Genomic DNA, 26,907 nt, shown 5'->3' with positions numbered 1-26,907 from the left:
CGATTACATACTGTACCTCTGGATCAGCGACGCTCTGATTGAATCCAGTGCCATCCGGATCAGCTAATCTCCGATTGAATCACGTCCCTCCGGATCAGCTGCTCTCCAACTGAATCACACCTCTCTGGATCAGCTACTCTCCGATTAAATCCCGTCCTTCTGGATCACCCACTCGCCAATTGACTCCCATCCCTCCTGATCAGCTACTCTCTGATTGAAACCCTTCCCTCTGGACCAGCTGCTTTCCAATTGAAACCCATCCCTCCGAAACACCTATTCTCCATATAAGTCCCTTCCCTCCAGATCAGCTACATTGTGATTAAATACCATCACTCCTGATCAGTTACTCTCCGATTCAAACCCATTCCTCCGGATCAGCTTCTCATGAATTAAATCCCATCGCTCTGGATCAGCTACTCTCTGATTAAATCCCTTCCATCCTGATCAGCTACTATCAGATGGAATCCAGTCCCTCCAGATCAGCTACTCCCCGATTGAAACCCATCCCTCCAAATTATCTGCACCCAGATTAAATTTGGCACATCCTGATCAGATAGTCTCCGAATAAATCCCGTCCTTCTGGATCAGCTACTCTCTGTTTGAATATCTTCCCGTCTGGACCAGCTGCTCTCTAATTGAATCTCTTCCCTTCGGATCAGCTGCTCTCTGAGTAAATCCCCTCCCTCCAGATAAGTTACACTCTGATTAAATTCCATCCCTCCTGATCAGCTACTCTCCGATTCAAACCCATTCCTCCGGATCAGCTACTCACGAAATAAATCCCATCGCTCTAGATCATCTACTCCCTGATTAAGTCCCTTCAAATCTGATCAGCTACTGTCTGATTGATTCTGTACCCTCCAGATCAGCTACGTTCTGATTGAAAACCATCCCTCCAAATCATCTGCACCCAGATTAAATTTGGCACATCCTGATCAGATACTCTCCGAATAAATCCTGTTCTTCTGGATCAGCCACTCTCTGTTTGAATACCTTCCCGTCTGGAGCAGCTGCTCTCTAATTGAGTCTCATCCCTCCAGATCAGCTACTCTCTGAGTAAATCCCCTCCATCGAGATAAGTTACAATCTGATTAATCTCCGTCCCTCCTGATCAGCTACTCTCCGATTCAAGCCCATCTCTCTGGATCAGCTACACTCCATTGAATCCTCTACCTTCGGATCAGCTACACTACGATTACCTACTGTACCTCTGGATCAGCTACGCTCTGATTGAATCTCGTGCCATCCGGATCAGCTAATCTCCGATCCGAATCAGCGGCACTCCGGTTAAGTTAATTCCCTCCTGATCAGTTGCTCTCTGATTCAAACCCATCCAGATCATCTACTCATGGATTAATTCCCATCACTCCGGATCAGCTACTCTCTGATTAAATCCCTTCCATCCTGATCAGCTACTATCTGATGGAATCCATTCCCTTCAGATCAGCTACTCTCCGATTAAAGCCCGTCCCTCCAAATCATCTGCACCCAGAATAAATTTGGCACATCCTGATCAGATACTCTCCGAATAAATCCCGTCCTTCTGGATCAGCTAATCTCAGTTTGAATACCTTCCCGTATGGATCAGCTGCTCCCCGATTGAGTTTCATCCCTCCTGATCAGCAACTTTCTGAGTAAATCCTCCCCCTCCAGATAACTTGCACGCTGATTAAATTCCATCCCTCTGGATCAACTACTCTCTGATTAAATCTCTTCCATCCTGATCAGCAACTATCTGATTGAATCCCTTCCCTCCGGATCAGCTACTCTCTGATTGTAACCAGTCCCTCTGAATCAGCCGCACCCGGATTCAATTTGGTGCATCCTGATCAGCTACTCTCCGAATAAATCTGGTCCTTCTGGATCAGCTTCTCTCTGATTGAATACCTTCCCATTTGGATCAGCTGCTCTCTGATTGAATTGCGTCCCTCCAGATCAGCTAACCTCCGATTAATTCCCAACTCCTGATCAGCTACACTGTGATTAAATTCCATCCCTCCTGATCAGATACACTCCGATTCAAACAACACGCTCTCGAAATTCTACTCTTCGATTAAATCCCATCACTCTTCATCAGCTGCAATCCAATTAAATCCCGTCGCCAGCACATCAGCTACCCTCCTGTTAAAAAGTGTCCAAACGGATCAGCTACTGTTCAATTAAATCCAGTCTCTCTGGAATAGCTGCACTCCAATTAAATCCCGTCCCTCCGGATCTGCTACTCTCTGATTAAATCCCATCCCATTGGCTCAGCGACTCTCATATTAAATCCCGTCACTATGGATTAGCTGCACTCCAATAAAATACCGTCCCACCGGATCAGCTACTCTGCGATTTAATCCCGTCCCACACGATCAGCTGCACTCAAATTAAAACACGTCACCACTGGATCAACTAATCTCCAGTTAAATCTCTTCCCACCAGATCAGCTACTCTCTGATTAAGACCCGTCCCATCGGATCAGCTACTCTCCAATTAAATCCCGTCCCACTGTATCAGCTGCTCCCCGATTAAATCCCGTCCTTCCAGATCTCATATTCTCTGATTCAATCCCATCCTTCCAGGTAAGGTATTCTCCAGTTAAACAATTTCCCTAAGGATCAGCTACTCTCCGATTAATTCCAGTCTCTCTGGGTCTGCTACTCTCCGATGAAAACACATCCCTCCGGTTCAGCTACTATCCGAATAAAGCCGGATCCTCCAGATCAGTTGCTATCTGAATAAATCCCGTCACTCCGGATTAGATACATTCCGATTCAAATCGAACCCTCCGGATAATCTACTCTCCCATTAAATCCCATCCCACCAGATCAGCTACTCTCTGATTAAATCCTATCCCATAGGATCAGCTACTCTCCGATTAAATCCCCTCCCTCTGGATCAGCTGCACTCCAATTAATTCACGTCCCTCTGGATCAGCTACACTGTGATTAAATTCGATCCCTCCTAATCAGATACACTCCGATTCAAACCATACCCTCTCGAAAGTCTACTCTTCGATTAAATCCCGTCACTCCTCATTAGCTGCAATCCAATTAAATCCCATCACCAGCACATTAGCTACCCTCCTGTTAAATAGTGTCCCACCGGATCAGCTACTGTTCAATTAAATCCGGTCCCTCTGGAACAGCTGCACTCCAATTAAATCCCGTCCTTCTGGATCTGCTACTCTCTGATTCATTCCCATCCGACCGGCTGATCTTCTCTATGATTAAATCCCGCCTCTGTGGATCAGCTGCAATCCTATAAAATCCCTTCGCCACCAGAACAGCTACTCTCCGGTTAAGTCCCAAATCAACAGATCAGCTAATCTCTGATTGAATCTCATCCCTCTGATAAAATCCCGTCCCTCCTGATCAGCTGCACTCCCATAAAATCCAGTACGACTGGATCAGTTCATCTGTGAATAAATCCCGTCCCTCCCGATCAGCTGCACTCAATTTAAATCCCGTCACTACCGGATCAGCTACTCTCTGGTGCAATCCTGTCCCACCAGATCAGCTACTCTCCAAACAAATCCCGTCCCACTGGATCAGCTACTCTCCAATTAAATCCCGTCCCTCTGGAACAGCAGCACTCCAATTAAATCCCGTCCCTCCGGATCAGCTGCATTCCAATTAAATCCCGTCGCACCTGATCAGCTACTCTCCGATTAAATCCCATCCCTCCGGATCAGCTGCACTCCAATTAATTCCCCTCGCTCCGGATCAGCTACACTGTGATTAAATTCCATCCCTCCTGATCAGATACTCCCAGATTCAAACCAAACCCTCTGGAAAATCTACTCTCCGATTAAATACCGTCACTCCTCATCAGCTGCAATCAAATTAAATCCTGTCGCCAGCAGATCAGCTACCCACCTGTTAAATAGTGTCCCACCGGATCAGCTTCTCTCCAATTAAATTCCGTCCCTCTGGATCTGCTACTCTCTGATTAAATCCCATCCAAGCGGATCACAAATCTCTGATTAAATCCAGTCTCACCGGATCAGCTAGTATCCGATTAAATCCAGTCTCACCAGATCAGCTACTGTCCGAATAAAAGCCGCCCCTCCGGATCAGCTACACTCCGATTAAATCCCATCGCACCTGATCAGCTACCCTCTGATTAAATCCCATTCCACTGGCTCAGCTACTCTCCAATAAAATCCCGTCCCTCCGGATGAGCTGCACTCCAATTAATTCCTGTCCCTCCGGATCAGCTACACTGTAATTAAGTGCATCCCTCCTGATCAGATACACTCCGATTCAAACCAGCCCTCTAGAAAATCTAATCTCCGATTAAATGCCGTCACTCCTCATCAGCTGCAATCAAATTAAATCCTGTCGTCTGCAGATCAGCTACCCTCCTGTTAAATAGTGTCCCACCGGATCAGCTACTGTTCAATTAAATCCGGTCCCTTTGGAACAGCTGCACTCCAATTAAATCCCGTCCTTCCGGATCTGCTACTCTCTGATTCAATCCCATCCGACCGGCTGATCTTCTCTACGGTTAAATCCCGCCTCTCTGGATCAGCTGCAATCTTATAAAATCCCTTTGCCACCAGATCAGCTACTCTCCGGTTAAGTCCCAACGCAACAGATCATCTAATCTCTGATTGAATCTCATCCCTCCGGATCATGTTCTCTCTGATGATGTCCCGTCCCTCCAGTTGAGCTACACTCCGATTGAATCCCATCCTTCTGGATCTGCTACTCTCCGATTAATTACTGTCCCACCGGATCAGCTGCACTCCGGTTCAATCCTGTCGCTACATTCTGAACAAATCCCGACCCACCAGATCAGCTACAATGCGAATAAATCCCATCCCTCCTGATCAGATACACTCCGATTCAAACCAAAACCTCCGGATAATCTAATCTCCGATTAAATCCAGTCCCACCGGATCAGCTAGTCTCCAATTAAATCCCATCCCTCCGGATCACATATCCTCCGATTAAATCCCAACCATCCAGATAAGCTAGTCTCCAGTTAAACACCGTTCCTAAGCATCAGCTACTCTCCGATTAAATCCGATCCCTCCGGATCTGCTACACTCAGAATAAAACCCGTCCCTTTGTATCAGCTACTCTCCAATTAAATCTGGACTCTCTGGATCAGCTGCACTCTGATAAAATCCCGTCCCTCCTGATCAGCTGCACTCCCATAAAATCCAGTACCACCGGAACAGTTCATCTGCGATTAAATCCCGTCCCTCCCGATCAGCTGCACATAATTTAAATCCCGTCACCACCGGATCAGCTACTCTCTGGTGAAATCCTGTCCCACCAGATCAGCTACTCTCCGTATAAATCCCGTCCCACTGGATCAGCTACTCTCCGATTCAATACCGTCCCTCCGGCACAGCAGCACTCCAATTAAATCCCGTCCCTCCGGATCAGCTGCACTCCAATTAAATCCCGTCGCACCTGATCAGCTACTCTCCGATTAAATCCCATCCCTCCGGATCAGCTGCACTTCAATTAATTCCCTCCCTCCGGATCAGCTACACTGTGATTAAATTCCATCCCTCCTGATCAGATAGTCCCAGATTCAAACCAAACCCTCTGGAAAATCTACTCTCCGATTAAATCCCGTCACTCCTCATCAGCTGCAATCAAATTAAATCCTGTCGCCAGCAGATCAGCTACCCTCCTGTTAAATAGTGTCCCACCGGATCAGCTACTCTCCAACTAAATCCCGTCCCTCCGGATCTGCTACTCTGTGATTAAATCCCATCCAAGCAGATCAAAATCTCCGATTAAATCCAGTCTCACCGGATCAGCTAGTATCTGATTAAATCCAGTCTCACCGGATCAGCTACTGTCCGAATAAAAGCCACCCCTCTGGATCAGCTACACTCCGATTAAATCCCATCGCACCTGATCAGCTACCCTCTGATTAAATCCCATCCCACTGGCTCAGCTACGCTCCGATTAAATCCCGTCACTCCGGATCAGCTTCACTCTGAGAAAATCCCATCCCACTGGATCAGCTACTCTCCGATTAAATCCCATCCCATTGGATCAGCTACTCTTCGATTAAATCCTGTCTCACCGGATCAGCTAATCTCAAATTAAATCCTGCCCCTCCGGAGCAGCTACTCTTCGATTGAATCCCGTCCCACAGGATCATGTTCTCTCCAATTATGTCCCGTCCCTCTGGTTCAGCTACTTTCCGATTTAATCCCATTCTTCAGGATCAGCTACTCACCGATTAAATAATGTCCGTTCGGATCAGCTGCAATCCGATAAAATCCCGTCGCACCTCATCAGCTACTCTCTGATTAAATCCCATCCCATTGGCTCAGCTACTCTCTGATTAAATCCCGTCACTCCGGATTAGCTGCACTCCAATAAAATACTCTCCCAACGGATTAGCTACACCGCGATTTAATCCTATCCCACATGATCAGCTGCAATCAAATTAAAACACGTCGCCACTGGATCAACCAATCTCCGGTTAAATATCGTCCCACCAGATCAGCTACTCTCTGATTAAGACTCGTCCCACTGGATTGGCTACTCCCCGATTAAATCCCGTCCCTCCAGATCACATGTTCTCCGATTAAATCCCATCCTTCCAGGTAAGGTATTCTCCAGTTAAGCAATTTTCCTAAGGATCAGCTACTCTCTGATTAATTCCAGTCTCTCTGGGTGTGCTACTCTCCGGTGAAAACACATCCCTCTGGTTCAGCTACTCTCCGAATAAAGCCGGTCCCTCCAATCAGTTACTCTCTGAATAAATCCCGTCCCTCCAGATCACATACACTCCGAATCAAACCAAACCCTCCGGATAATCTACTCTCCGATTAAATCCCGTCCCACCAGATCAGCTACTCTCCGATTATATCCTATCCCACCGGATCAGCTACTCTCCGATTAAATCCCCTCCCTCTGAATCAGCTGCACTCCAATTAATTCCCGTCCCTCCGGATCAGCTACACTGTGATTAAATTCCATCCCCCCTGATCAGATACACTCCGATTCAAACCAAATCCTCTGGATAATCAACTCTCCAATTAAATCCCGTCCCACAACATCAGCTACTCTCCAACTATATCCTATCCCACCGGATCAGCTATTCTCCGATTAAATCCCCTCCCTCCAGATCAGCTGCACTCCAATTCATTCCCGTCCCTCCGGATCAGCTACAGTGTGATTAAATTCCATCCCTCCTGACCAGATACACACCGATTCAAACCATACCCTCTGGAAAATCTACTCTCCGATTAAATCCTGTCACTCCTCATCAGCTGCAATCAAATTAAATCCCGTCGACAGCAGATCAGCTACCCTCCTATTAAATAGTGTCCCACCGGATCAGCTAGTGTCCAATTAAATCCGGTTGCTCTGGAACAGCTGCACTCCAATTAAATCCCATCTCTCCGGATCTGCTAATCTCTGATTATATCCCGTACCAGCGGATCAGCAAATCTCCGATTAAATCCAGTCTCACCGGATCAGCTACTCTCTGATTAAAACCCATGCCACTGGCTCAGTTACTTTCTGATTAAATCCCGTCACTCCGAATCAGCTTCACTCCAATAAAATCTCATCCCACTGGATCAGCTACTCTCCGATTAAATCCCGTCCCACCGGATCAGCTACGCTTCAATTAAATCCCGTCTCACCGGATCAGCTAATCTCCATATCACTCCCGACCCCATGGATCAGCTACTCTTCGATTGAACCCTTCCTACTGGATCACGTTTTCTCCAATTATGTCCCGTCCCTCTGGTTCAGCTACTTTGCGATTTAATCCCATTCTTCCGGATCAGCTAATCACCGATTAAATACCATCCTTCCGGATCAGCTGCACTCTGATAAAATCCCGCCTCTCTGGATCAGCTACTCTTTGATTGAATCCCGTCCCACCAGATCACATTCGCTCCAATTATGTCCCGTCACTCCGGTAAAGCTACACTCCGATTAAATCACAGCCTTCCGGATGACCTGCACTCCAATTAAATCCCGTTGCACTGGATCAGCTATTCTCTGATTCACTCCCATCCCACCGGCTCAGCTTCTCTACGATTAAATCCCATCCCTCTGGATCAGCTGCAATCCTATAAATTCCCGTCGCCACCAGATCAGTCACTCTCCGGTTAAGTCCTGAAGCAACAGATCAGCTAATCTTTGATTGAATCTCATCCCTCCAGATCACGTTCTCTCCGATTATGTCCCATCCCTCCAGTTGAGCTGCTCTCCGATTGAATTCCATCCTTCCGGATCCGCTACTCTCCGATTAATTACTGTCCCACCCGATCAGCTGCATTCCAGTTCAATCTCGTCGAACCGGATCAGCTACTTTCTGAACAAATCCCAACCCACCAGATCAGCTACACTGCGAATAAATCCCATCCGTCCTGATCAGATACACTCTGATTCAAACCAGCTAGTCTCCAATTAAATCCCATACCTCGGGATCACGTATTCTCTGATTGAATCCCCTCCTTCCAGATAAGCTAGTCTCCAGTTAAACACCGTTCCTAAGAATCAGCTACTCTCCGAATAAATCCCTTCCCTCCGGATCTGCTACACTCAGAATAAAACCTGTCCCTTCGTATCAGCTAATCTCCAATTAAATCTTGTCCCTCCGGATCAGCTGCAGTCTGATAAAATTCCATCCCTCCGGATCAGCTGCACTCCAATTAAATCCCGTCGCACCTGATCAGCTAGTATCTGATTAATCCCATTCCACTGGCTCAGCTACTCTCTGATTAAATCCGGTCACCCCGGATCAGCTTCAGTCCGATAAAATCCCTTCCCACCGGATCAGCTACTCTCCGATTAAATCTCGTCCCTCCGGATCGGCTACTCTCCAATTAATTCACGTCCCTCCGGTTCAGCTACACTGTAAGTAAATTCCATCCCTCCTGATCAGATACACTCCGATTCAAACCAAACCCGCTGGAAAATATACTCTCCATTAAATCGCATCACTCCTCATCAGCTGGTATCAAATTAAATTCCGTTACCAGCAGATCAGCTTCCATCCTGTTAAATAGTGTCCCGCCAGATCAGCTACTCTCCAATTAGATCCCCTCTCTCTGGAACAGCTGCACTCCAATTAAATCCCGTCCCTGAGGATCTGCTACTCTTTGATTAAATCTCATCCCAGTGGATCACCAAATCTCCGATTAAATCCAGTCTCACTGGATCAGCAAGTCTCTAAATAAATCCAGTCTCACTGGATCAGCTACTCTCCGAATAAAACCCGCCCCACCGGAGCAGCTGCACTCCAATTAAATCTCATCGCACCTGATCAGCTACCCTTTGATTAAATTCCATCCCATTGGATCAGCTACTCTCCGATTAAATACCGTCCCACCAGATCAGCTACTCTTCGATTAAATCCCGTCTCACCAGATCAGCTAATCACCAATTACATCCCGCCCCTCTGGATCAGCTACTCTTCGATAGAATCCCGTCTGACCGGATCACGTTCCCTCCGATTATTTCCCTTCCCTCCGGTTCATCTATACACCGCTTGAATCACAGCCTTCCGGATCACCTGCACTCCACTTAAATCCCGTCGCACCAGATCAGCTATTCTTTGATTCAATCCCATCCCATCGGCTCAGTTTCTCTACGATTATATCCTGTCCCTCTTGATCAGCTGCAATCCTATAAAATCCCGTCGCCACCAGATCAGCTACTCTCCGGTTAAGTCCCGAACCAACAGATCATCTAATCTTTGATTGAATCTCATCCCTCTGCATCACGTTCTCTCCGATTATTTCCTGTCCCTCCAGTTGAGCTACTCTCCGATTGAATCCCATCCTTCTGGACCCGCTACTCTCTGATTAATTACTGTCCCACCGCATCAGCTGCACTCCGGTTCAATCCCGTCGCACTGGATCAGCTACTTTCTGAACAAATCCCGACCCACCAGATCAGCTACACTGCGAATAAATCCCATCCCTCCTGATCAGATACAATCCAATTCAAACCAAAACCTCCGGATAATCTAATCTCCGATTAAATCCAGTCCCACCGGATCAGCTAGTCTCCAATTAAATCCCATCCGTCCAGATAAGCTAGTCTCCAGTTAAACATCGTTCCTAAGGATTAGCTACTCTCCGATTAAATCCCATCCCTCTGTATCTGCTACACTCAGAATAATACTCGTCCCTACGTATCAGCTACTCTCCAATTAAATCTGGTCCCTCCGGATCAGCAGCACTCTGATAAAATCCAGTCCCTCCTAATCAGCTTCACTCAAATAAAATCCAGTACCTCTGGATCAGCTGCACTTCAATTAAATCCCGTCACACCTGAGCAGCTACTCTCCGATTAAATCCCATCCCACTGGCACATCTACTCTCTGAGTAAATCCCGTCACTCCTAATCAGCCTCACTCCGATAAAATCCCTTCCCACTGGATCACAGACTCTCCGATTAAATCCCGTCACACCGGATCAGCTGCACTCAAATTAAATCACGTCGCCTCCGGATCAGCTACTCTCCGGTGAAATCCTGTCCCACCAAATCAGCTCCTCTCCGAATGAATCCCGTCCCACCGGATCAGCTACTCTCCGATTAAATCCCGTCCCTCCTGATCAGCTGCATTCCAAAAAATTCCCGTCCCTCTGGATCATCTACACTGTGATTAAATTCCATCCCTCCTGATCAGATACACTCCGATTCTAACCAAACCCTCTGGAAAATCGTCTCTCCGATTAAATCCCATCACTGCTCATCAGCTGCAATCAAATTAAATCCCGTCGCCAGCAGATCAGCAACTCTCCTGTTAAATAGTGTCCCACCGGATCAGATACTCTCCAATTAAATCCCATCTCTCTGGATCAGCTGCACTCCAATTAAATCCCGTCCCTCAGGATCTGCTATTCTCTGATGAAATCCCATCCCAGCGGATCAGCAAATCTCTGATTAAATCGTCTCACCGGATCAGCTAGTCTCTGATTAAATCCAGTCTCACCGGATCAGCTACACTCCAAATAAAACCTGTCCCTCCGGATCAACTACACTCCGATTAAATCCGGTCCCTCCGGATCAGCTACACTCCGATTAAATCCCAACACACCTGATCAGTTACTCTCTGATTAAATCCCATCCTACTGGCTCAGCTACTCTCCGATTAAATCCCTTCGCACCGGATCAGCTACTCTTCGATTGAATCCCGTCCCACCGGATCACGTTCTCTCCGATTATGTCCCGTACCTATGGTTCAGCTACTTTTGGATTTAATCCCATTCTTCTGGATCAGCTACTCACCGATTAAATAAAGTCCCTCCGGATCAGATGCACTCTGATAAAATCCCGTCGCACCTGATCAGCTACTCTCTGATTAAATCCCATCCCATTAACTCAGCTACTGTCTGATTAAATCCCGTCACTCCGGATTAGCTGCACTCCAATAAAATCCTGTCCCAACTGATAAGCTACTCTGCGAGTTATTCCTGTCCCACCCGATCAGCTGCACTCAAACTAAAACACATCGCCACTGGATTAGTTAATCTCCGGTTAAATCTCTCCCACCAGATCAGCTACTCTCTGATTAAGACCCGTCCCACCGGATCAGCTACTCTCTGATTAAATCCCTTCCCACTGGATCAGCTACTCTCTGATTAAATCCCTTCCCACTGGATCAGCTACTCTCCGATTAAATCCCGTCCCTCCAGATCACATATTCTCCGATTAAATCCCATCCTTCCAGGTAAGGTATTCTCCAGTTAGACAATTTCCCTAAGGATCAGCTACTCTCCGATTAAATCCAGTCCCACCAGGTCAGCTACTCCCCGATTAAATCCAATCCCACCAGATCAGATACCCTCCGATTAAATCCCCTCCCTCTGTATCAGCTGCACTCCAATTAATTCCCTTCACTCCGGATCAGCTGCACTGTGATTAAATTCCATCCTTCCTGATCAGTTACACTCCGATTCAAATCAAACCCTCTGGAAAATCTACTCTCCGATTAAATCCCGTCACTCCTCATCAGCTGATCAGCAACACTCCTGTTAAATAGTGTCCAATTAAATCCGGTCCATCTGGAACAGCTGCAATCCAATTAAATCCCGTCCATCCGGATCTGCTACTCTCTGATTAAATCCCGTCCCAGCCGATCAGCAAATCTCTGATTAAATCCAGACTCACCGGATCAGCTACTCTCCGAATAAAACTCGTCCCTCCGGATCAGCTACACTCCGATTAAATCCGATCCCTCCGGATCAGCTGCACTCCAATTAAATCCCATCGCACCTGATCAGCTACTCTCTGATTAAATCCCCTCCTACTGGCTCAGCTACTTTCCGATTAAATCCCGTCACTCCGGATCAGCTTCACTCTGACAAAATCCCATCCCAATAGATCAGCTACTCGCGGATTAAATCCTGTCCCACTGGATCAGCTACTCTTCGACTAAATCGCGTCTCACCGGATCAGCTAATCTCCAATTAAATCCCGCCCCTCCGGATCAGCTACTCTTCTATTGAATCCCCTCCCACCGGATGACGTTCTCTCCGATTATGTCCGGTCCCTCTGGTTCAGCTACTTTCCGATTTAATCCCATTCTTCCGGATCAGTTACTCGCCGATTAAATGCAGTCCCTGCAGATCAGCTGCACCCCAATTAAATCCCATCCCACTGGCTCAGCTACTCTCCGATTAAATCCTGTCACTCCGGATGAGCTTCGCTCCGATAAAATCCCGTCCCACTGGATCAGCTACTCTCCGATTAAATCCCATCTCACGGATCAGCTAATCTCAAATTAAATCCCTTCCCACCGAATCACGTTCTCTCCGATTATGTCCCGTCCCTCTGCTTCAGCTACGTTCTGATTTAATCCCATTCTTCCGGATCAGGTACTCACCGATTAAATACTGTCTCACCGGATCTGCTGCACTCCGATAAAATCCCGTCGCACCTGATCAGCTACTCTCTGATTAAATCCCATCCCATTGGCTCAGCTGCTCTCCGATTAAATCTCTTCACTCCGTATTAGCTGCACTCCAACAAAATACTGTCCCACCGGATCTGCTACTCTCCGAATAAATCCTGTCTCATCGAATCAGCTAATCCCCAATTAAACCCCGTTCCTCCAGATCAGCTAATCTTCGACTGAATCCTGTCCCACCAGATCACGTTCTCTCCGATTATGTCCCGTCCCTCCGGAGGAGCTACTCATCGATTAAATACCATCCCTCTGGATCAGCTGCACTCCAATAAAATTCCATCCCACCAGATCAGCTGCTCTCCCATAGAATACCGTCCCACCGGATCAGCTACTCTGCGATTTAATCCCGTCCCACCCGTTCAGCTGCACTCAAATTAAAACACGTTGCCACTGGATCAGCTACTCTCCGGTTAAAACCCTTCCCACCAGATCAGCGACACTCCGAATAAATCCCGTCCCGCTGGATCTGCTGCTCTCCGATTGGATCCCATCCCTCCGGATCTGCTATGCTCAGAATAAATCCCGTCCCCCCGGATCAGCTACTCACCGATTAAATCAGGTCCCTCCGGATCAGCTGCACTCCGATAAGATCCAATCCCACCGGATCACCTACTCTCTGATTAAGTCCATTCCCTCTGGATCAGCCACGCACTGATTAAATCCCGTCCCACTGGATCAGCGAATCTCCGATTAAATGCAGTCTCTGCGGATCAGCCAATCTCCGAATAAATCCCGCTCCTCTGGGTCAGCTACTCTTCGATTGAAACCCGTCCCTCCGGATGACGTGTTCGCCGATTATGTCCCATCCCTCTGGTTAGCTACTATCTGTTTAAGTCAAATCCCACCAGATAAGCTACTGTCGAATTAAATCCCAGAGGGACAGGATTCAATCAGAGAGTCGCTGATCTGGAGGGATGGCATTTAATCGGAGAGCAGCTACTCTCCGATTCTTGCGGATCAGCTACTCTCCGATTAAATCCTGTCCCACCATATCAGCTGCGATCCAATTAATTCCCGTCCCTCAGAATCAGCTACACTGTGATTTAATTCCATCCCTCCTGATCAGATACATTCCGTTTCAAACGAAACCCTCTGGAAAATCTACTCTCTGATTAAATCCCGTCACTCCTCAACAGCTGCAATCAAATTAAATCCCGTCAATAGCTGATCAGCTACCCTGCTGTTAAATTGTGTCAGCTTCATATCAGCTGCACTCCAATTAAATCCTGTCACACCGGATCATGTACTCTCCTATTAAATCCCATCCCTCCGGAGCAGGTACACGCAGAGTAAAAGCCGTCCCTCTGGATGAGCTGCACTTCGATAAAATCCCGTCCCACCAGATCAGCTGCACTCCCATAAAATCCCGTCCCACCGGATCAGTTACTCTGCAATTAAATCCCTTCCCACCCGATCAGCTGCAATCAAATTAAGTCATGTCGCCACCGGATCAGCTACTCTCCGGTTAAATCCCATCCCACAAGATCAGCTTCTCTCAGAATAAATTGCGTCCCACCAGATCAGCTACACTGCGAATAAATCCAATCCCTCCTGATGAGATACATTCCGATTCAAACCAAAACCTCCGGATAATCTAATCTCTGATTAAATCCAGTTCCACCCGATCAGCTTGTCTCCTATTAAATCCCATCCCTCCGGATTAGCTAGTCTCCAGTTAAACACCGTTCCTAAAGATCAGCTACTCTCCGACTAAATCCCATCCCTCCGGATCTGCTACACTCAGAATAAAGCCCGTCCCTTCGTATCAGCAACTCTCCTATTAAATCTGGTCCCTCCGGATCAGCTGCACTCTGAAAAAATCCCGTCCCTCCTGATCAGCTGCAAACTCATAAAATCTAGTACTACCGGATCAGTTCATCTGCGATTAAATCCCATCCCACCCGATCACCTGCACTCAATTTAAATCACGTCGCCAAGGGATCAGCTAATCTCCAGTTAAATCCTGTCCCAACAGATCAGCTACTCTCCGAATCAATCCCGTCACACTGGATCAGCTGCTCTCCGATTAAATCCCGTCCCTCCGGATCAGCTGCACTCCAATTAAATCTCGTCGCACCTGATCAGCTACTCTCTGATTAAATCCCATTCCACTGGCTCATCTACTCTCCGATTAAATCCCATCACTCCTCAACAGCTGATCAGCTACCCTCCTGTTAAATAGTGTCAGCTTCATATCAGCTGCACTCCAATTAAATCCTGTCACACCGGATCATGTACTCTCCTATTAAATCCTGTCCCTCCGGAACAGCTAGTCTCCGAATGTATCGGATCACTCCAAATCAGCAACTCTGCACTTAAATCCCATCCCTCCGGAGCAGGTACACGCAGAATAAAAGCCGTCCCTCTGGATCAGCTGCACTTCGATAAAATCCTGTCCCACCAGATCAGCTGCACTCCCATAGAATTCCGTCCCACCGGATCAGTTACTCTGCAATTAAATCCCATCCCACCCGATCAGCTGCAATCAAATTAAGTCATGTCGCCACCGGATCAGCTACTCTCCGGTTAAATCCCATCCCACAAGATCAGCTTCTCTCAGAATAAATTGTGTCCCACCAGATCAGCTACACTGCGAATAAATCCAATCCCTCCTGATGAGATACATTCCGATTCAAACCAAAACCTCCGGATAATCTAATCTCTGATTAAATCCAGTTCCACCCGATCAGCTTGTCTCCTATTAAATCCCATCCCTCCGGATTAGCTAGTCTCCAGTTAAACACCGTTCCTAAAGATCAGCTACTCTGAAAAAATCCCGTCCCTCTTGATCAGCTGCAAACTCATAAAATCTAGTACTACCGGATCAGTTCATCTGCGATTAAATCCCATCCCACCCGATCACCTGCACTCAATTTAAATCACGTCACCACCGGATCAGCTACTCTCCGGTTAAATACTGTCCCAACAGATCAGCTACTCTCCGAATAAATCCCGTCCCTCCGGATCAACTGCATTCCAATTAAATCCCGTAGCACCTGATCAGCTACTCTCTGATTAAATCCCATTCCACTGGCTCACCTATTATCCGATTAAATCCCTTCACTCCTCATCAGCTGCAATCAAATTAATTCCCGTCAACAGCTGATCAGCTACGCTCCTGTTAAATAGTGACAGCTTCATATCAGCTGCACTCCAATTAAATCCTGTCACACCGGATCATGTACTCTCCTATTAAATCTTGTCCCTCCGGAACAGCTAGTCTCCGAATGTATCGGATCACTCCAAATCAGCAACTCTGCGCTAAAATCCCATCCCTCCGGATCAGCTACACGCAGAATAAAAGCCGTCCCTCTGGATCAGCTGCACTTCGATAAAATTCCGTCCCACCGGATCAGTTACTCTGCAATTAAATCCCATCCCACCCGATCAGCTGCAGTCAAATTAAATCACGTTGCCACCGGATCAGCTACTCTCCGGTTAAATCCCATCCCACAAGATCAGCTTCTCTCAGAATAAATTGCGTCCCACCAGATCAGCTACACTGCGAATAAATCCAATCCCTCCTGATCAGATACACTCCGATTCAAACCAAAACCTCCAGATAATCTAATCTCTGATTAAATCCAGTTCCACCCGATCAGCTTGTCTCCAATTAAATCCCATCCCTCTGGATCAGCTAGTCTCCAGTTAAACACCGTTCCTAAAGATCAGCTACTCTCCGATTAAATCCCATCCCTCCGGATCTGCTACACTCAGAATAAAGCCCGTCCCTTCGTATCAGCAACTCTCCTATTAAATCTGGTCCCTCCGCATCAGCTGCACTCTGATAAAATCCAGTCCCTCCTGATCAGCTGCACACATAAAATCTAGTACTACCGGGTCAGTTCATCTGCAATTAAATCCCATCCCATCCGATCACCTGCACTCAATTTAAATCACGTCACCACCGGATCAGCTACTCTCCGGTTAAATCCTGTCCCAACAGATCAGCTACTCTCCGAATAAATCCCGTCTCACTGGATCAGCTACTCTCCAATTAAATCCCGTCCCTCCGGATCAGCTGCACTCCAATTAAATCCCATCCCTCCGGATCAGCTGCACTCCAATTAAATCCCGTCGCACCTGATCAGCTACTCTCTGATTCAATCCCATTCCACTGGCTCAGCTACTCTCCGATTACATCCCGTCCTACCGGATCAGCTGCACTCAAACTAAATCACGTCGCAACCGGATCAGCTACTCTCCAGTTAAATCCTGTCCCACCAGATCAGCTACTCCCTGAATAAATCCCTTCCGACCGGATCAGCTACTCTCCGATTAAATCCCGTCCCTCCAGATCGGTTGCACTCCAATTAATTCCCGTCACTCCGGATCAGCTTCACCATGATTAAATTCCATCCGTCCTGATCAGATACATTCCGATTCAAACCAAACCCTCTGGAAAATCTAATCTCCAATTAAATCCTGCTCATCAGCTGCAATAAAAAATAAATAGTGTCCCACCGGATCAGCTACTCTCCAATTAAATCCCGTCCCTCTGGTCAGCTGCACTCCAATTAAATCCCGTCCCTCTGGATCTGCAACTCTCTTATTAAATCCCATCCCAGCGGATCAGCAAATCTCCGATTAATCCAGTCTCACTGGATCAGCTAGTCTCTGATTAATTCCAGTCTCACCGGATCAGCTACTCTCCGAATAAAACCCGCTCCTCTGGATCAGCTACACTACGATTAAATCCCGTCACTCCGGAGCAGCTAAACTCCAATTAAATCCCATCGCACCTGATTAGCTACCCTCTGATTAATACCCATCCCACTGGCTCAGCAACTCTCCGATTAAATCCCATCACTCTGGATCGGCTTCACTCCGAAAAATCCCGTCCCACTGGATCAGCTACTCTCCGATGAAATCCCGTCCCACCAAAAAAGCTACTCTTCGATTAAATCCCGTATCACCAGATCAGCTAATCTCCAATTAAATCCCGCCTCTCCGGATCTGCTACTCTCTGATTAAGTCAATTCCCTCTGGATCAGCCACTCCCTGATTAAATCCCGTCCCACCGAATCAGCTGCACTCCCAAAAAATCCCGTACCACTGGATCAGTTACTCTGCGATTAAATCCCATCCCACCCGATCAGCTGCAATCAAATTAATTCACGTCGCCACCAGATCAGCTACTCTCCGGTTAAATCCCGTTCCACAATATCAGGTTCTTTCCGAATAAATCCCTTCGCACCAGGTCAGCTACACTCCAATTAAATCCCGTCAATCTGTATGAGCTTCACTCCGATAAAATCCCGTCCCACTGGATCAGATACTCTCTGATTAAATCCCATCCCACCGGATCAGCTACTCTTCGATTAAATCCCGTCTCACCGGATCAGCTAATCTCAAATTAAATTCCTTCCCACTGAATCACGTTCTCTCCGATTATGTCCCGTCCTTCTGCTTCAGCTACGTTCTGATTTAATCCCATTCTTCCGGATCAGGTACTCACCGATTAAATACTGTCTCACCGGATCTGCTGCACTCCGATAAAATCCCGTCGCACCTGATCAGCTACTCTCTAATTAAATCCCATCCCATTGGCTCAGCTGCTCTCCGATTAAATCTCTTCACTCCGTATTATCTGCACTCCAACAAAATACTGTCCCACCAGATCTGCTCCTCTCCGAATAAATCCCGTCTCACCGAGTCAGCTAGTCTCCATTTAAACCCCGTCCCTCCAGATCAGCTACTCTTCGATTGAATCCTGTCCCACCAGCTCACGTTCTCTCCGATTATGTCACGTCCCTCCGGAGGAGCTACTCACCGATTAAATACCATCCCTCCGAATCAGCTGCACTCCAATAAAATCCCGTTCCACCAGATCAGCTGTTCTCCCATAAAATACCGTCCCACCGGATCAGCTACTCTGCGATTTAATCCCGTCCCACCCGATCAGCTGCACTCAAATTAAAAGACGTCGCCACTGGATCAGCTACTCTCCGGTTAAAACCCTTCCCACCAGATCAGCTACTCTCCGAATAAATCCCGTCCCGCCGGATCTGCTGCTCTCCGATTGAATCCCATTCCTCCGGTATGCTACGCTCAGAATAAAACCCGTCCCTCCGGATCAGCTACTCTCCGATTGAATCTGGTCCCTCCGGATCAGCTGCACTTCGATAAGATCCAATCCCACCGGATCACCTACTCTCTGATTAAGTCCATTCCCTCTGGATCAGCCACTCACTGATTAAATCCCATCCCACTGGATCAGCGAATCTCCGATTAAATGCAGTCTCTGCGGATCAGCCAATCTCCGAATAAATCCCGCTCCTCTGGGTCAGCTACTCTTCGATTGAAACCCGTCCCTCCAGATGACGTATTGTCCGATTATGTCCCGTCCCTCTGGTTAGCTACTATCTGTTTAAGTCAAATCCCACCAGATAAGCTACTGTCTGATTAAATCCCAGAGGGACAGGATTCAATCAGAGAGTCGCTGATCTGGAGGGATGGCATTTAATCAGAGAGCAGCTACTCTCCGATCCTTCCGGATCAGCTGCTCTCCGATTAAATCCTTTCCCACCATATCAGCTGCGATCCAATTAATTCCCGTCCCTCAGAATCAGCTACACTGTGATTTAATTCCATCCCTCCTGATCAGATACACTCCGTTTCAAACCAAAGCATCTGGAAAATCTACTCTCTGATTAAATCCCGTCACTCCTCATCAGCTGCAATCAAATTAATTCCCGTCAACAGCTGATCAGCTACCCTGCGGTTAAATTGTGTCAGCTTCATATCAGCTGCACTCCAATTAAATCCTGTCACACCGGATCATGTACTCTCCTATTAAATCCTGTCCCTCCGGAACAGCTAGTCTCCGAATGTATCGGATCACTCCAAATCAGCAACTCTGCGATTAATTCCCATCCCTCCGGATCAGGTACACGCAGAATAAAAGCCGTCCCTCTGGATCAGCTGCACTTCGATAAAATCCCGTCCCACCAGATCAGCTGCACTCCCATAAAATCCCGTCCCACCGGATCAGTTACTCTGCAATTAAATCCCATCCCACCTGATCAGCTGCAATCAAATTAAATCATGTCACCACCGGATCCGCTACTCTCCGGTTAAATCCCATCCCACAAGATCAGCTTCTCTCAGAATAAATTGCGTCCCACCAGATCAGCTACACTGCGAATAAATCCAATCCCTCCTGATGAGATACATTCCGATTCAAACCAAAACCTCCGGATAATCTAATCTCTGATTAAATCCAGTCCAACCCGATCAGCTTGTCTCCGATTAAATCCCATCCCTCCGGATCTGCTACACTCAGAATTAAGTCCGTCCCTTCGTATCAGCAACTCTCCTATTAAATCTGCTCCCTCCTGATCAGCTGCACACTCATAAAATCTAGTACCACCGGATCAGTTCATCTGCGATTAATTCCCATCCCACCCGATCACCTGCACTCAATTTAAATCACGTCCCACCGGAACAGCTACTCTTCGATTAAATCCCGTATCACCAGATCAGCTGATCTCCAATTAAATCCCGCCCTTCCGGATCTGCTACTCTCTGATTAAGTCGCTTCCCTCTGGATCAGCCACACCCTGATTAAATCCCGTCCCACTGAATCAGCTGCACTCCCAAAAAATCCCATCCCACCGGATCAGTTACTCTGCGATTAAATCCCATCCCACTCGATCAGCTGCAATCAAATTAAATCATGTCGCCACCAGATCAGCTACTCTCCAGTTAAATCCCGTCCCACAATATCAGCTTCTCTCCGAATAAATCCCGTCGCACCAGATCAGCTACACTCCGATTAAATCCCGTCACTCCAGATCAGATGCATTCCAATTAAATCCCGTCGCACCGGAACAACTGCTCTCCAATTAAATCCCACCCATCCAGATCAGCTACTCTCTGGTTAAATCCCGTCCCACCAGATCAGCTGCTCTCCAATTACATCCCATGCCAGGGGATCAGCTAATCACCGATTAAATCCCCTCCCTCCGGAACAGCTGCACTCCAATTAATTCCCGTCGCACCGGAACAACTACTCTCCGCTTAAATCCCACCCATCCAGATCAGCTACTCTTCGATGAATCCCGTCAGAACGAATCACATTCTCTCCAATTATGTCCCATCCCTCCGGATGAGCTACTCACAGATTAAATACCATCCCTCTGGATCGTCTGCACTCTAATAAAATCCCGTCCCACCAGATCAGCTGCTCTCGCTTTAAATAACGTGCCACCGGATCAGCTACTCTGCGATTTAATCCCGTCCCACTCGATCAGCTGCACTCAAATTAAAACACGTCGCCACTGGATCAGCTAATCTCCGGTTAAACCCCGTCCCACCATATCAGCTACTCTCGGATTAAATTACGTCCCATCGGATCAGCTACTCTCTGATTAAATCCCATCCCTCCAGATCACATATTCTCCGATAAAATCCGATCCGTCCAGGTAAGGTATTCTCCAGTTGAACAATTTCCTTAAGGATCAGCTAATCTCCGATTAATTCCCGTCCCTCTGGATCTGCTACTCTCCGATGAAAACTCATCCCTCCGGTTCACCTACTCTCCGAGTAAATCCCGTCCCTCCAGATCAGCAACTCTCTGAATAAATCCCATCCCTCCGGATCAGAGACACTCCGATTCAAACTAAACCCTCCGGATATTCTCCTCTCCGATTAAATCCCATCCCTCCGGATAAGCTGCACTCAAATTCACTCCGGTAAGCACCGGATCAGCTACTCTCTGGTTAAATCCCGTCCCACCAGATCAGCTGCTCTCCAATTACATCCCATGTCAGGGGCTCAGCTACTCTCCGATTAAATCCCCTCCCTCCGGATCAGCGGCACTCCAATTAAATCCCGTCCCACCGAATCTGCTGCTCTCCGATTACAACCCATCCTTCCGGAACTGCTACACTCAGGATAAAAGCCGTCCCTTCGGTTCAGCTACTCTCCGATTAAATCCTGTCCCTTCGGATGGGCTGCAATCTGATAAAATCCCGTCCAACCGGATCAGCTGCACTCGTGTATAATCCAGTCCCACCGGATCAGTTACTCTGCGATAAAATCCCACCCCACACGTACAGCTGCACTCAAATTAAAGTATGTCACCACCGGATCAGCTACTCTCCGAATATATCCCGTCCAAACGGATCAGCCAATCTCCGATTAAATCCAATCTCTCCGGATCAGCCAATCTCTGAATAAATCCCACCCATCCGGGTCAGCTGCTCTTCGATTGAATCCCGTCCTTCCGTATGACGTGTTCTCCGATTATGTCCCGTCCCTCCGGTTAGCTACTATCTGTTTAAATCAAATCCCGCCAGATAAGCTACTGTCTGATTAAATCCCAGAGGGACGGGATTCAATCAGAGAGTCGCTGATCTGGAGGGATGGAATTTAATCAGAGAGCAGCTACTCTCCAATGCTTCCGGATGAGCTACTCTCCGATTAAATCCTGTCCCACCGTATCAGCTGAACTCAATTAAATCCCGTCGCACCGGATCAGCTTCTCTCCTATTAAAACCTGTCCCTCCGGAACAGCTGGACTCCAACTGTTTCGCATCACTCCAAATCAGCTATTCTCCGATAAAATCCCATCCCAACGGATCAGCTGCACTCCCATAAAATCCCGTCCCACCGGATCAGTTACTCTGCAATTAAATCCCATCCCACCCGATCAGCTGCAATCAAATTAAATCACGTCGCCACCAGATCAGCTACTCTCCGGTTAAATCCCATCCCACAAGATCAGCTTCTCTCCGAATAAATCACATCCCACCAGATCAGGTCCACTCCGATTAAATCCCGTCCCTCTGGATCAGATGCACTCAAATTAAATCCCGTCCCTCCGGATCTGCTATTCTTTGATTAAATCCCGTCCCTCTGGATCAGCTACACTGTGATTAAATTCCATCCCTCCTGATCACACACTCTCCGATTCAAACCAAACCCTCTGGATAATCTACTCTCCGATTAAATCCCATCCCTCCTTATCAGCTGCAATCCAATTAAATCCTGTTGCCACCGGATCAGCAACTCTCCGGTTAAATCCCGTCCCACCGAATCAGCTATTCTCCGATTAAATCCCGTGCCTCTGGTTCAGCTGCACTTCAATTAAATCCCGTCCCTGCGCATCTGCTACTCTCTGATTAAATCCCATCCCACCAGATCAGCTAATCTCTGATTAAATCTTGTCCCTCCGGATGAGCTGCACTCCGATAAAATCCCGTCCAACCGGATCAGCTGCACTCCTATATAATCCAGTCCCACCGGATCAGTTACTCTGCGATTAAATCCCACCCCACACGTACAGCTGCACTCAAATTAAAGCATGTCACCACCGGATCAGCTACTCTCCGAATAAATCCCGTCCAAACGGATTAGCCAAGCTTCGATTAAATCCAATCTCTCCGGATCAGCCAATCTCCGAATAAATCGCACACCTCCGGGTCAGCTACTCTTCGACTGAATCCCGTTCTTCCGGATGACATGTTCTCCGATTATGTCCCATCCCTCCGGTTAGCTGCTATCTGTTTAAATCAAATCCCGGCTGATAGGCTACTGTCTGATTAAATCCCAGAGGGCTGGGATTCAATTTGAGAGTCGCTGATCTCGAGGGATGGCATTTAATCAGAGAACAGCTACTCTTCAATCCTTCTGGATGAGCTACTCTCTGATTAAATCCTGTCCCACCGTATCAGCTGCACTCAATTAAATCCTGTCGCACCAAATCAGCTTCTCTCCTATTAAAACCTGTCCATCCGGAACAGCTATACTCCAACTGTATCGCATCACTCCAAATCAGCTATTCTCCGATAACATCCCGTCCCACCGGATCAGCTGCACTCCCATAAAATCCCGTCACACCGGATAAATTACTCTGCAATTGAATCCCATCCCACCTGATCAGCTGCAATCAAATTAAATCACGTCGCCACCGGATCAGCTACTCGCTGCTTAAATCCCATCCCACAAGATCAGCTTCTCTCCGAATAAATCCCGTCCCAGCAGATCAGCTATTCTCCGATTAAATCCCGTCCCTATGGATCAGCTGCACTCCAATTAAATCCCGTCCCTCCGGATCTGTTGCTCTTTGATTAAATCACGTCCCTCCGGATCAGCTACACTGCGATTAAATTCCATCCCTCCTGATCAGATAAACTCCGATTCAAACCAAACCCTCCGGATAATCTACTCTCCGATTAAATCCCACCCCTCCTTAACAACTGCAATCAAATTAAATCCTGTTGCCACAGGATCAGCTACTCTCCGGTTAAATCCCGTCCCACCGAATCAGCTATTCTCCGATTAAATCCTGTCCCTCTGGTTCAGCTGCACTCCAGTTAAATCCCGTCCCTGCGCATCTGCTACTCTCTAATTAAATCCCATCCCACCGGATCACCTAATCTCCGATTAAATCGAGACTCACCGGTTCAGCTACACACCGATTAAATCCGGTCCCTCCGGATCAGCAGCACTCCAATTAAATCCCATCGCACCTGATCAGCTAATCTCTGATTAAATTACATCCCACTTGCTCAGCTACTCTCCGATTAAATCACTTCACTCCGGATGAGCTACAATCCAAGAAAATACAGTCCCACCGGATCAGCTACTCTCCGATTAAATCCCGGAGCACAGGATCAAAAACTCTCCGATTAATCCCCTCTCACCGGACCAGCTAATCTCCAATTAAATCCCACCCCTCTGGATCAGCTACTCTTCGATTGAATCCCGTCCCACCGAATCACGTTCTCTCCGATTATCTCCCATCCCTCCGGATGAGCTACTCACAGATTAAATACCATTCCTCCGGATCAGCTGCACTCCAATAAAATCCCTTCCCACCAGATCAGCTGCTCGCCCATAAAATGCCGTCCCACCGGATTAGCTACTCTGCGTTTTAATCCCATCCCACCCGATCAGCTGCACTCAAATTAAAACACGTTGCCACTGGATCACTTAATCTCCAGTTAAGTCCCGTCCCAACAGATCAGCTACTCTCGGATTAAATCCCATCCCATCGGATCAGCTACTCTCTGATTAAATCACGTCCCACCAAATCAGCTACTCTCTGATTAAATCCCGTCCCACCAGATCACATATTCTCCGATTAAATCCGATCCTTCCATGTAAAGTATTCTCCAGTTAAGCAATTTCCCTAAGGATCAGCTAATCTCCGATTAATTCCCATCCCTCTGTATCTGCTTCTCTCCGATGAAAACTCATCCCTCCGGTTCACCTACTCTGCGAATAAATCCAGTCCCTCCAGATCAGCTACTCTCTGAATAAATCCTATCCCGCCGGATCAGATACACTCTGATTCAAAGCAAACCCTCCGGATAATCTACTCTCCGATTAAATCCCGTCCCTCTGGATCAGTTGCACTCAGATTAACTCCCGTAAGCACTGGATCAGCTACTTTCCGGTTAAATCCTGTCCCACCAGATCAGCTGCTCTCCAATTACATCCCATCCCTCCGGATCAGCTGCACTCCAATTAAATCTCATCCCGCCGAATCTGCGGCTCTCCGATTAAATCCCATCCCTCCGGATCTGCTACACTCAGAATAAAAGCCGTCCCTCCGGTTCAGCTACTCTCCGATTAAATCTTGTCCCTCCGGATGAGCTGCACTCTGATAAAATCCCGAAACCGGATCAGCTGCACTCCCGTATAATCCAGTCCCACCGGATCAGTTCCTCTGCGATTAAATCCCACCCCACCCGTATAGCTGCACTCAAATTAAAGCTTGACACCACCGGATCAGCTACTCTCCGAATAAATCCCGTCCAACCGAATCAGCTACGCTCCGATTAAATCCCGTCCCTCTGGATCAGCTGCACCCCAATTAAATCCCGTCCCTCCGGATATGCTAGATTCTGATTAAATCCCTTCCCTCTGGATCAGCTACTCCCTGATTAAATCCCGTCCCACCGGATCAGCCAATCTCCGAATAAATCCCACCCCTCCGGGTCAGCTACTCTTCGATTGAATCCCGTCATTCCGGATGACGTGTTCTCCGATTATGTCCCATCACTCCTGTTAGCTACTTTCTGTTTAAATCAAATCCCGCAGATGAGCTATTGTCTGATTAAATCCCAGAGGGACGGGATTCAATCAGAGAGTCGCTGATCTGGAGGGATGGTATTTAATCAGAGAGCAGCTACTCTCCAATCCTTCCGGATCAGCTACTCTCCGATTAAATACTGTCCCACCGTATCAGCTGCACTTCAATTAGATCCTGTCCCACTGGATCAGCTTCTCTCCTATTAAATCCTGTCCCTCCGGAACAGCGAGACTCCAACTGTATTGCATCACTCCAAATCAGCTATTCTTCGATAAAATCCCGTCCCACTGGATCAGCTGCACTCCCATAAAATCCCGTCCCACCGGATAAGTTACTCTTGAAATAAATCCCATCCCACTCGATCAGCTGCAATCAAATTAAATCACGTCACCACCAGATCAGCTTCTCTCCGAATAAATCCCGTCCCACCAGATCAGCTATTCTCCGATGAAATCCCGTCCCTCTGGATCAGCTGCACTCCAATTAAATCCCGTCCCTCCGGATCTGTTAATCTTTGATTAAATCATGTCCCTGCGGATCAGCTACACTGCGATTAAATTCCATCCCTCCTGATCAGATACACTCAGAATAAATCCAGTCCCACTGGATCAGTTACACTCCGATTAAATCGTGTCCCTCCGGATCAGCTGCACTCCAATGGAATCCCGTCGCACCTGATCAGCTACTCTCTGATTAACTCCCATCCCACTGGCTCAGCTACTCTCCGATTAAATCACTTCACTCCGGATGAGCAGCACTCCAATAAAATACAGTCCCACCAGATCAGCTACTCTGCGATTAAATCCCGTAGCACCGGATCAACTACTATCCGATTAAATCCCGTCTCACCGGATCAGCTAATCTCCAATTAAATCCCGTCCATTCGGATCAGCTACTCTTCGATTGAATCGCGTCCCACGGAATCACGTTTTCTCCGATTATGTCCCGACCCTCCGGATGAG

Source organism: Carcharodon carcharias, chromosome 12 (assembly GCF_017639515.1).
Source record: "Carcharodon carcharias isolate sCarCar2 chromosome 12, sCarCar2.pri, whole genome shotgun sequence".
Taxonomy (NCBI): Eukaryota; Metazoa; Chordata; class Chondrichthyes; order Lamniformes; family Lamnidae; genus Carcharodon; species Carcharodon carcharias.
This window is presented reverse-complemented; position numbering follows the sequence as displayed.